Genomic DNA, 11,419 nt, shown 5'->3' with positions numbered 1-11,419 from the left:
CTATCACCGCCGAGCAGTGCCAAGCCTGCCCACCAATGAGGATACGTCTGGGGACGCGGCTCAGGTCACGTCTCCGCCTTGCACGTGAACATGTTTTGGAAAGATGTAGAGAAATCTTCCGTGTCTACTTCTGTGCCATTCTTGAAATAAGATCCTAAGCCTAGAAGTGCCCCAGCAAGAGTCCGTGGAACCCCAGTCAAACTTTCAAAAGAGAGAGTGGGGAGGGGAGAGAGTGGCTAAGGGTCATGGGTCAGGGAACGAGCCTGCAACCCGCCAGCCCCAGCGTCCTAGCATTGGTGGAGGTCGCGGCGCGACGCAGGCCCCGCCCCTTGAGGCCCGCCCCTGGCACGTGACTGTGTCGCGCGGGGCAGGCCGGGCGGCCCCCTCACGGCTCGTACTCCTTATGCGCCGGCCTCAAAATGGCCGCCTTCTGGCGTCTCTGGCGCTGTTGAATGAAGAAAGCTTTATTGTTCCCTTCGGGCAGGAGTGTTCGTGTCCTCTATGGCGCTGTCAATAAAGAACGGCAGTTTGAATCGGTGCTGAACAGGTAACCATAGAAACGGGGCTGGGACTCAGCGTGGAGACCCCTTTAGCTGCTGAGGCCCGAGAGGCGCCCCAAATTAGGGGCGCGCTGAGACCCTTCGGCGTGCGAACTCCGCGGGGCTCTCTGCCAAGTCCCAAACACCTCCTCTCGCTCGGGACGCGGACCCCCGGGGGTGGCTCCCACCCCGAGCGCAGGCTCGGCTGTAAGTCTGCGGTGGGGGAGAGGCCGCGGGGCCCCGTCGGGGCGCACTGGGCTTGGCCCCAGCTTGGGGCCTGCCCTCGCCCCTTTCCGTTTGCCACTTGGCGCGATCTGAGGCCTCCTCGCCGCTGCTTCTCGAGTCTCCCCCACTCTCTTCTGCCAGGTGCACCAGGCGTCGGGAAACCCCGGCCTTGGGCCAGTCCCTACCCCACCCCGTTTTTGTCTGTCGGGAACAAATAGTGGTTTTTCATTTTTAAATGGCGGGGGTGGGGGGGGGACGGGGAGAAGACTTTCGGGTAATTTGTGAACCGTATATGAAATCAAATACCAGGGTCCACAAGTGAAGTGTTATTGGAGCACAGCCGTGTTCATTGTTCTGTATCATGTGTGGCTCCTTTCTTGCTGCAAGGGCTGAGCGGAGTCGTTGCGACAGATACGGGCATAGCCCACAAAGCCGAAAATGCTTAGGCCTTGCCCTTCGCAGAAGTGTGCCAGCCCCAGCCCTAGAGACAAACAGACTGGTCAGTGTTGTCCAGCGGTTCTTCTGATCACTTCTCACGGAATGGGAAACTCCAGTTAAAACTACCCCGTACACCTAAAGCTCTAGCCTTACTGATCTGTTTGCTATTCAACATGGGGATTGTTTCCCCTATTTTTGTTAACAAAAATACGCCTACAGTAAGTCAGGTGTTTTATTTGTGTTCATGTCCAGAGGGTTTTTTTTGTTTGTTTGTTAACAACACTTCGTAAGTAAGTGCCCATGTTTCCACCTAAGACAGATTTCTGAGATTAAGCTTCCTTAGGGTGCAGTATAGGTCTGGCAAATGGAGCTCACCCCAGCGAGCCCTCTGCTTGGTAACCCACCTCCTATGGCTTCAACTTCTTTCAAGTCTCAACCTGGGGCTCCTTGGTTCTGGCTTGAAATTGGAGCCGAGTCTGTGTTTGGCTTGTGAAGATATAATTACAACCTCAAAATGAAGTTTTTCTTTACTTAGCGAAATCGTCAAACTTCTGCCTTACCCTGCTTTCTAATTTAGATGCCTTTCTTCTCTGGCAGTAGTTCCCAAACCTAGCTATTCATCACTAGTTTAACTAACAAATGATTTCAGAACACCCCATGCCTGCATGCATACTTTCATGAATCATTCAGTATTTATTGAGCACCTGCTATGTACTAGAAATGATTCAAATCCCTGGAAATACAGTGGTGAACAAGATCAACGTGATCTTTAGCCTCACAGAATTTAAATTCAGTAGGGTCTTGGACAGATGGTATATAGGTAAGCAAAGGTAATTTCAAGTACAGCTGTCATAGCATCATAGTAAAATTAGTAGTTAATATTTATTAGATGTTTTCTGCATGCTAGTGCACTATGTGCTTTATTTACTTGGATTATCATTCAGTCTTCTCGCCAACACTGTGACAAAGGTAGTATTAATATTTCCATTTTAAAGATGAGGACACTGAGACTCAGGAGAGATGTCTAGGGTTACATAGCTAATATTCAAGGGAACCTTAGCTGGTCACAGCACCCAGTATTGTCCCATGTGTTTATTATCTTTTCTACTGTCTTGAGATGCTCTCAAGGGCAGGACCACCCCTTCCCTGTTTTTCTATCAGCTGCTAGCCAGTGCCCACAGCCTGTAGTCTCCTAAGTATTAAATAAACAAATTCAGGCCATTGGTTGAGCAAATATTTGAGTTCCTGCTATGTACCAGATACCACTGTGCTAGGCCTTGTGATTACCAGGAGCGAGATGGACCTAACACCTCATATCTAAGACAAATAGTGGCATCTGTGATGAAGGTAGTCAAACAACGCTAACCTGGGATAACCTGGGAAACCCCTCTTACCAGGATGGCCCAGCAAGCCGCTAGAGAAAGGTAGTTTAAGCTGAATCTGAATCTCTCTGAGCGACAAGGGTCCAGTCCAGCAAGAAGGGAGAGGGGAGACAACTGGGAAGGAAGAACTTTTTAATAGGATCAGAGATGGTGAGGTGGCAAGAATTTGGGGTGTTGGAGGATTGGAAGAAGTGAGTAGTGGTGCTGTGATTCAGTCCCATGCTCTGAGTCTCTGGCTCTGAAGCCAGCTTTACTGCTGGGTGGCCTGCCCATGGGCCAGTTACAGATTAATGCTGAAAGGCAGATGATGGTACCTCCTCAAAGGGTTGTTGTATGGATTAAATAAGAGAAAATGTAATAACAGGTTGGGTGTTTTCTTTTTGTTGTTGTTACACATGTTGCTCAATTCCAGTTAGAGAAAACAAACCACAATTTGGCCCCAAATGGAAATTTATTTGAAGTGCTAAATAATAACAAAAATCCAGGATTATGTTACCAACAGAACCAAATTGTACAACAGTCAGTTCAGAGCACTTTTCATTATTTTAGTGTGTTCCTCCACTGAAGGCATGTGCATTTTCTTAAGGCAGTCTAAGAAAATGATAGGTTTCTTCTAGTTGGTGGTCATTTCAAAGTTTGCTCGTAAATGATTTTGGGTTCCCCGCTAAAGTTTTCAAAATAGTGTTGCATACTTTATGCAAGGCATCAGATGCTTTAAAGCAAGTAGCAGACTTTTTGAATTGGTAAAAATCAGAAGGTGTTTGGGTTCATGAATGTGCAAATTGCAGAGGCAGTGAGAAATCCAGCGAACTGTATAAGAAGATCAGCAATGTCAAGTTTTGCTTTAAACTGTAATGTAATCCGGTCCAGCAAATGGAGCAAAGAACTGGACAGGAGAGTGGCATGTTAATGCGATGTTAACAATAAGCCCTGCATGAAATTGCTATTTTAGGTTTGGGCGGGACCTTCACATTTCAAGTATTCCACTTTTACTCTGTGATTTGGGTCTGGTGGGTTCCAGTAAAGAGAACGTGCTAACACTAGTTTTGCAGGATAATATAAAGCTGCAGGAGGAGCGAGGGCATCCGAATTGGTTTTTCAGTCTATTTTATTTCAGTTCAAAGCATCATTGCAGACAGGCACTGCAGGAAAACGAGCCACACTTTGGCAACACTCAGCTGCTTTTGGAGATTGAAGGAGACTGAGTAGAACCAAAGTGTGGCTTGTTTTCTTGGGCTCTCTGTCTGCAAAGAAGCTTTGAACTGAAATAAAATAGATTGAAAAACAAATTGGTATGCCCTGTTGCCTTATACTGGGTGCTTACGATCCCCTTCTGGAGTACTGTGTGTACCAGCACCTGGAGGAAGGCAGTGACCCCTCAGCCGCTTTCAACTCTTCAGGAGAGTGAGTTCTTTGATTTTCACACGGAAATTGAATTGGAATTTATGGTTTTCCGGATCTCCAATGGGCTGCCTTCTAAAGCCATCATCCCGATAATGCGAAGAAAGCAAGCTGTGACCATGTAGAGGAAAAGAATTAAATATTAAGGGCACTTAAATTCAGAGATGAGATTGTCACTGTCTTCAAGCCATGGAGGGGGTGCGGTGTGTCATTTGCCAAGACCGTTGCAGTTTTGAGGCTTCTGCAGGCCTCAGCGGAAAGAAGGGTAAGGAAAGAGCGCTGTCTTTTCTTATACTTCCCCAGTGGTGGTGTTTAACCCCAAATCCTCAAACTCATGACACCCAAGTATTTCATTACCTTCAATGAAGTAAATACATCATAGTTGATCCTGGCTTGTTAATCTGGGGTAAGTGGTTGAGTATCAGGGGACCCACAAATCCTTTAAATTTGTCTGGGTGTCATTTTTTCTGGGGAGTGAGCCCATTTCTCTAATCAGGTCTCAGAGGGATCCTTGACCTTCAAGGTGCAGAGCTGACAATGAAATGTCACATGTGATACCACTGGCCCAAAATAGTGTTGATCAACCCCCTGAAACCAGTTACTTCTTAACCGCTGCATGGTCTTGACTGTAATTTTGAAAGTATCTTTTTGGGCCTTGTTTCCTGTCAAAAGTGGCCCAGTATATGAGTGAGCATGTCTGGTAGAGGTGATTTGGAAATGCCTCAGAGGTCATTGTCATGATTTTACAGGAGACAGCCACACTGGCGATGTGTTGCCTTGGCAACCTTGGTGGCAGTTGCCGTATTAGTCTCTTCTGACAGGCGGAAGGAAGAGTGGTTAGCAGCCCAAGACGTTGGCTCTAGGCATCGGCTTCTTGCCGAGGAGGAGGAGAGGGATGGATTGAGGGAGGCAGAGACAGAGGAGTGATGGAGGGGAGATGCTCTCCTTCCTTTGTCCTGGCATCCCTATGTTGTCTGAGAAGGGAAACGGCTCTTTCTGAAACCAAACTTACCTCACTTACCTTAGAAAAAAAAAAAAAAGTCGAAGATACAGTTTCTGGTTTATTAGTACTCAAATGGAAAGAAAAGAACTATCTTCAGGTGTTTATCTTGGAATGTTTGCAAACATGGGACCTCAGTAGAAAACTGCTGTGGGCCACGGTTGTTTGGCCCATACAGTGTTTATCAGTGAGTGCTTACCTTTACAGAGAGAGATTTTTACATCTATCTGACCCCTGGGTGTATTGGCATGAGTTGACTTCTGCTTTTAAAAGAGTCTCATTTCGGGGCTCTCAATGTTTGATGAAGTAAATTCTTAAGAAGGAAAGGGCCCAAGAAGGATGAGGACGATTAGAAACAAAGGATTACTAGCTTTTGAGGCTCTCAATATTGGTTACTTGAAATTTATTAAAATATAAAAACAAAGTGAACGGTATGTGGTTCTATTTCTGATTTTGAGAAAATATTGCAAGAGGTCATCTAACCTGCTACTTTCATCTCTTTCTCAGCTTTCAAAGACTGCAGTTTGACTGGTGGATTTTTGTCCTTGACTCCTTGTCCCCACTCGCTCTGAAGGATGGTGTCAGGGGCTCCGGCAGCAGTGAACTTGCCCGTTTTCTTCCATCTGCTACTTATCTTTGATTCCTAGTCTCAGTGGATGGCACCAGAGAGTTGCAAAAGGCAGAAAGTCCCCCCATGTTCTTCCCCTTCTGTCAACTCCCCACCCGCCTTCCACTCCCCACCCACAAATAGCGCACATTTATTTAGGCTACAAGCCTATTGATGTCCCCTTTCTCTTTTGGTTAAAGCTACTATAATCTCTCGTCCTGAATTACTACAATAGCCTCCGAGCTGGCCAGCTGGCTTCTTCCTTTGTTCCTTTCTAATCTATTTTGTACACTGTTGCCAGTGATCTTTGTAAAGCACAGATCACATGTGATTGTTCCCCCCTTGCTTCAGACTCTCAGAGGGCTTGCCAGCCCTCAGGATAATGCACTTCCTTGGCTTGGCCTGTGCTGCCCTCAGGCTCTGTCTCAAGTCTCATCTTACCTCTTTTCCCTCCCTCCTCTCTCACCCTTCTACTTGAGCACCAGTCCGTCATGCTCAGTGGGCCCAGAACTTCATCCTTCCCGGGACAAGTAGGCTGCGCTCTGGGGCTTTGGAGTTTCCTGGCCATGTTACTTACCAGGCTGGTGGCAGTGCCACTCTCTGCACTGACCATTAGATCACTGAATGTTGTTTGAGCTTTTTATGTGGTTCCTTTGTCCCGGGACCATGTGCCGCTTCAAATATGTAGTCAAATACTGTCCCGAGGTCAGTATTTCCCGAGTATTTTCTCTGGTGCTCGTGCCACCAACTTGATAAGCTTTATCAACAGGCTCATTTGTTTTAAACTTTAAGATTTGCTTTTAAAAAATCTCATTTTGTTTTTTTAACTATGTAAACCATTTATGTGTTTCCAAAATCAAAACTGTGTAACAAGGTACATTCACAGAAGATTTTATTGCATACCTGATCCTCCTCCTCTGTCTCTCTTGAGTCTTCTGTCAAAATTTTGGGGGTTTTGCCCATTTGTTAGGTAAGAAATAATTTCAGTATAGTTTAAATTTGTTTTCTCCCTTAATGAGATATGGGATATCTGCCCAATGTCTGTGATATAAGTTGCAAAAATATTTTTTCCGATTTGTCATATGCCTAAATTTGCATATGTTGTTTTATTGCTGTACAAAAGTTTTTCATCTTTACATATTATATTTATGGCTTGTACAGTGTATTGCTCTAGATTTTGAGTCACAGTTAGGAATTTGCCCTGCTCTTAATTTATGGGGAATTCATTAGTGTTTTCTCTCAGTATATCTATGGTTTCACTCTTTATGTTTTAAACATCTAAGGTTCTTATCCTTTTGGAATTTATTTGGTTTGAGGAAGGATCCAATTTTATCTTTTCCACAATAGCCAGCCAGGTATTCCAGCATCTCTTATGAAAAATTCTTATCAGGGTACCTCCATGGCTCAGACAGTTAAGCACTGGCTCCTGATTTCAACTCAGGTCATGATCTTGGGATCATGAGGTTGGGCTCCACCTAGGCATGAAGCCCACTTAAGACTCTCTTTCTCCCCCTCCCTCCCACCTGCCCTGTTTTCTCTCTCTGAAAAGAAAGGAAGAAAGAAAGAAAAGTTCTTATTTTTTGCCTATTGATTTGAGATGCTGTTTTAATTGGATACTAAACTGTTGTATACATTTGGGTTTCTTACTGGATTTTCTATTTTGTTCCACTGGTTTGATTGTCAATTCATATGCTATTATCTTAACCATCTTAATTTTAGAGGCTTTATAATTTTTTTTAACATCTGGAAGGGCCAGTTTTCCCATATTGCTCTTTTTTAGTGTTTTTCTGGCTGCTTTTGCTTGTTTATTCTGCCATATAAACTTTATAACCAATTTGTTTAGTTTTAGGCAGCAACAAACGGATGGTATTTCTATTGAGATTATGTTAAATTTATTATTTAGCTTAGAACTGACATCTTTATGATGTTGAGTCTTCTTATCCAAGATCTTGGCCCATCTTTCCATTTGCTCTGGGCTACTTTTGTGACCTTTCAAGAGTGTTTTATGTTTTTTCCTATAAATTTTGTATGCTTCTTGTTAAGTTTGTTACATTTTCAGTCTTAATTTTTTTTTTTTTTTAATAATTCCTTTTGGAATCCCTCCAGAACTTCTCGAGGGGTGTTACACACCCATGTACTCAAAACTTTTTGTGTATCATTTCAGATGGTTCATAGATGTACCCCCAGCCCATCCTGTTATATTGTCCCCTCAAAAACCCTTCTCTTGTCTGACCTCCTCCCTTCTCCGTACGTAGCTCTGTGTCCTACATACAGTAGGCAGTCTGTGCATATTTGTTGAATGGATGAATAAAGCAGGAAGGGAAAGATGAAAGTAGATAAAAGAGCGAGCCTATAAGACCCATATATGGAAAGATTGTCCTTGTACAGACATCCAGATACTCCTTAGTGTACAGTCTGCGGCTGTTAATTCACTGGTTTCTAGTATGTTGTTCTCCTTGACCTCATCCCGGAACTTTAAAAAATAGCATGTTGATAATGATAGTTACCATTTATTGAATACTACAAAGTGCCAGGCTCTGGCTAGGTATTTTCCATAATTATTTCTGGTAATCCTTACAGCCACTAAGCAATAAATATTAATATCTCCATGAAAATATGGACGTTTCAAACACACAAAAGTGTGACTAGCATTGAACTCCCATATACATGTTACCTCCCTTTTACAGTAGAGGAAGCAGGTTTTGAAAAATTAAGTAGCTCAAGGTTATAAAGTTAAAGTCAGGTTTGGAACCCAACTCTTTTTAGCTCTTTATTAAGGCTATTTTTCAAATTTTAAACTCCCAACTGGCCAGGGAAAAATGGAAACAAGGGAGACAGTCATGAGCCACTACATTCTAAACTCCAACTCACAGTATCACTTTAGTCGTCCTTTCTAATTCGTACCACAAAGATTCCCCTTGCTTCCCTTTGCAAACACTAAGCCCTCCCATCACCCCTCCCTCTTGCTTCCCTTATGCTCTGCTCTCACTTGCCTGCTCTTGGCCTAGTTTTATCAGTGGAGTCCAGTATTAGTTGACTTGTAAAGGCCTGCCAGTGTTTTGAGACCCTGCTCTCAGCATGATATTGGGAACATAGTAGGAACTTACGAATTTAAATAACAGTGAAATTTGCTGCTCTTATTCATTTAGCCCATAGGTTTAGTGTGGTACTGTAACTTGTGAATGATGCTCTGACGGCCTGGCAGTCATTACATCTGACCCCCCTAGATACTGGCTGCTCATATAGCCGGTGCTCTGCTGTCAGGGCCCTCAGTTCCAGGCAGGTTCGAACCTTTCTAAGGTCAAAGTCCGAGACAGCAGAATAATTGGCCCCTGGGGTTCTGGGATTTTTTTCTCAGGCAGTGAAGTGTTGAGGATGAAATTTTCCACGTCTTCCTTTGAACATTTTTGAGCAAATGCTATGGAATCCCATAGTTCTTTCCCAAAGCTAGAAGCAATAGAGAAGTTATCCTCTTTTGCATTTTGTTGTTGTTGTTGTTAGCTCCCCAAGTTAACCCCTTGTTAGCCTCAAGCTAACTCCCTCGTTATAGACAAGAGAAAGCTAGAGATGAAAATTATTCCTGCTTCTTCAAAGACAGAAAACTTTCAGAACTCGAAGGAGAGGAGGCTGGAGCTCTTCTGCCCAGTGTGTTCAGAGGTCTAGCGAAGGTTGGGTGAACTGCATGGTGCCACAGTGCTCCAGTGCTGCTGATACTCAGCTGCAGAGGTGTCAGAAGAGTAGGATTCCAAGCTGAAGGTGATCTGTTCTTGCCTGCGTCATGTGTTCTCTGAGAGCAGGGTTATGCTGAATTTCTTCTCTCTATAAGGCAGCTTTAGTTAAGGGTGTTTGGCCGGGCTCAGTAAAGATTTGCTGGTTGGACAGGGACAGACTGTCCCCTGACTAAGGAAATGGGGTCTTAGAGCCCTAGCCCTGCTCATGCTGCATGGGCTCTACCTTCCCCAGCAGCACCATCATGTGCCTCCTGGCCTTGACAAGTGTGGGTGGCACCTTATATAGCACAGAATAAGTAGCCTCTAAATTAATGGCATCTCTTCTTACTTTAAAAACACTTTATTTATGTACACTCTCAATGATGAGCACTGGGTAATGTACAGAATTGTTGAATCTCTGTATTGTACACCTGAAACTGACATAATGTTGTATGTTATTATACTGGAATTAGAAACAAACAAACAGCAGCAACAACACCCCCCCACCCCCCGCTTTCTTTACTATGTATCTCTGCACTGCCTCTGAACAGAGACGTGACCAAAACAGTAGGAGAAAGAATGAGGGATCAAGAGCTTCACTGCTTTTTCAGTTCCCACGCTTGGGCAGTATCCAGCGGGGAAGGTTCCGGCTCTGGAGTAAGACAGCGTGGGCTCATTTACCAACCCTAGTGCTCACCAGCTTTGTGATTTGGGGCAAGCCATTTTCTTTTGATAGGACTCTACTTTCTCGTTTGAAAGTGGAATTAATAATAGTAACTGCCTCACAGGTTTTGCAAAAATTATGTAAGGCTACCATGCAAAGTGCTTGGCATGGTGCCTGGGTTATAATAAACGTTTGCAAATGTGAGCTCCTATTGTTAGATCCCTACCTTAACCCTTCCGAACTGTGTCTTTTTCCCTTTACAAAATGTGTTTTTCATTGCTGTCCACTTGCAGTGGGTACCAAAAACATAGGTGACAGGAAGGGTCTCATTTCTGACCTGGAAGATCTTAAGACACTCGTCAGCATCTCCATTTCCTCATCTACACAATGTGGGAATCGGGCCAGGTGATTTCAGAAGTTCCTGTTATCTCCTGCTAATTTTCAATGAATTTAAGGCTTTCAGTTCTTTCAGATTATAGCCCAGTACTAGGCCTCTATGAGAGACCTAACCCACCCCGTTTCCTTACTGACTGCCATCTCAGACCAGCTGTTTGAAACTAGCAGTTGTGGTTGTCTATAAAGTCTGTTCTTTAAAAAAAAAAAATGCAGTATTTGACATTTGACATATAAGATACATACATAACTTATATAAGTGATACAGCAGAGTGATTTTAAAAAAGTACATCTGTGAACTAGTTATCCAGCCTACGAACTATAAAATCAAAGTTTGGCAGGTGGATTTTTATGTTTCCTTTTGACATTTAATGAATGTTTACAGTGTTACAGGAGATGTCCTTTAAGTATATGGACTCATATACATGCAGGCTTATTAGTGCTTATAAGCCACCCCACCAAAAAGTGCTAATATCCCCATTTTACCCACGAGGAAAGTGAGGCCTAGAGAGTTAGGTCTCTTGCCTAAGTCACACAGCTGTTGAGAGGGACAGAGCCATGATTCGCCCCCTCAGTTCTCGGGTGGGCTCTAGAGCCTCTGACCCTTAGAGCTGGGCACCAGTCTCTCCAGTCACCAGGGCTGGTTTGGTATTATGTAGTTGCCTGAGCTCACTAATTTCTACATTAAATGGGTATCTTTGAATTTGAACTTTGGTATGGTGTTACTGTGTGTCTGGATTGATTATTCCCAGCTGAGCAAAAGCCTGTTCTCATAATTGAGTTGGTGAAACCTCAGAACTTACCCCCATCTTCAGATCACTGCAAGGTGCTTGTAAGTACCAGTGACAAAGCCAAGAGCCTTTTCTTTTTTTTTTAAGCACCTAAAAGGTTGGATATAAAAGCATCGGAGTGATGATTGCTTGTTGAGACTCTTGACTGCGGGATGGAGGAGTCGCAGTAGGTGGGACACAGTCGCAGCCCCCAGTCCCTCGCTGGACGACGGTGTTGCTCTAGAGATTTTGCAGTTTGGCCTTTGAAGAGGCATCTGAATCGGAGTAGC

General features: G+C 44.1%; 1 protein-coding gene across 3 annotated transcripts in view; it reads left to right on the top strand.

The window, feature by feature from the left end:
* Window positions 1-400: 400 nt before the first annotated feature.
* LOC111154600 (zinc finger and BTB domain containing 40) overlaps window positions 401-11,419 on the top strand; it is a 73,890-nt gene continuing 62,871 nt past the window's right edge. For all 3 annotated transcript variants that reach the window (XM_022514284.1, XM_022514283.1, XM_022514282.1), the window contains exon 1: window positions 401-547. The gene's annotated coding sequence lies outside the window, so the exon portion shown is untranslated. The remainder of the gene's footprint in view (window positions 548-11,419) is intronic.

Source organism: Enhydra lutris, unplaced genomic scaffold (genome assembly GCF_002288905.1).
Source record: "Enhydra lutris kenyoni isolate GAN:26980312 unplaced genomic scaffold, ASM228890v2 scaffoldscaffold38, whole genome shotgun sequence".
Lineage (NCBI taxonomy): Eukaryota > Metazoa > Chordata > Mammalia > Carnivora > Mustelidae > Enhydra > Enhydra lutris.
Note: the sequence above shows the minus strand (reverse complement) of the source record. Positions and strands in the feature narration are given on the sequence as shown.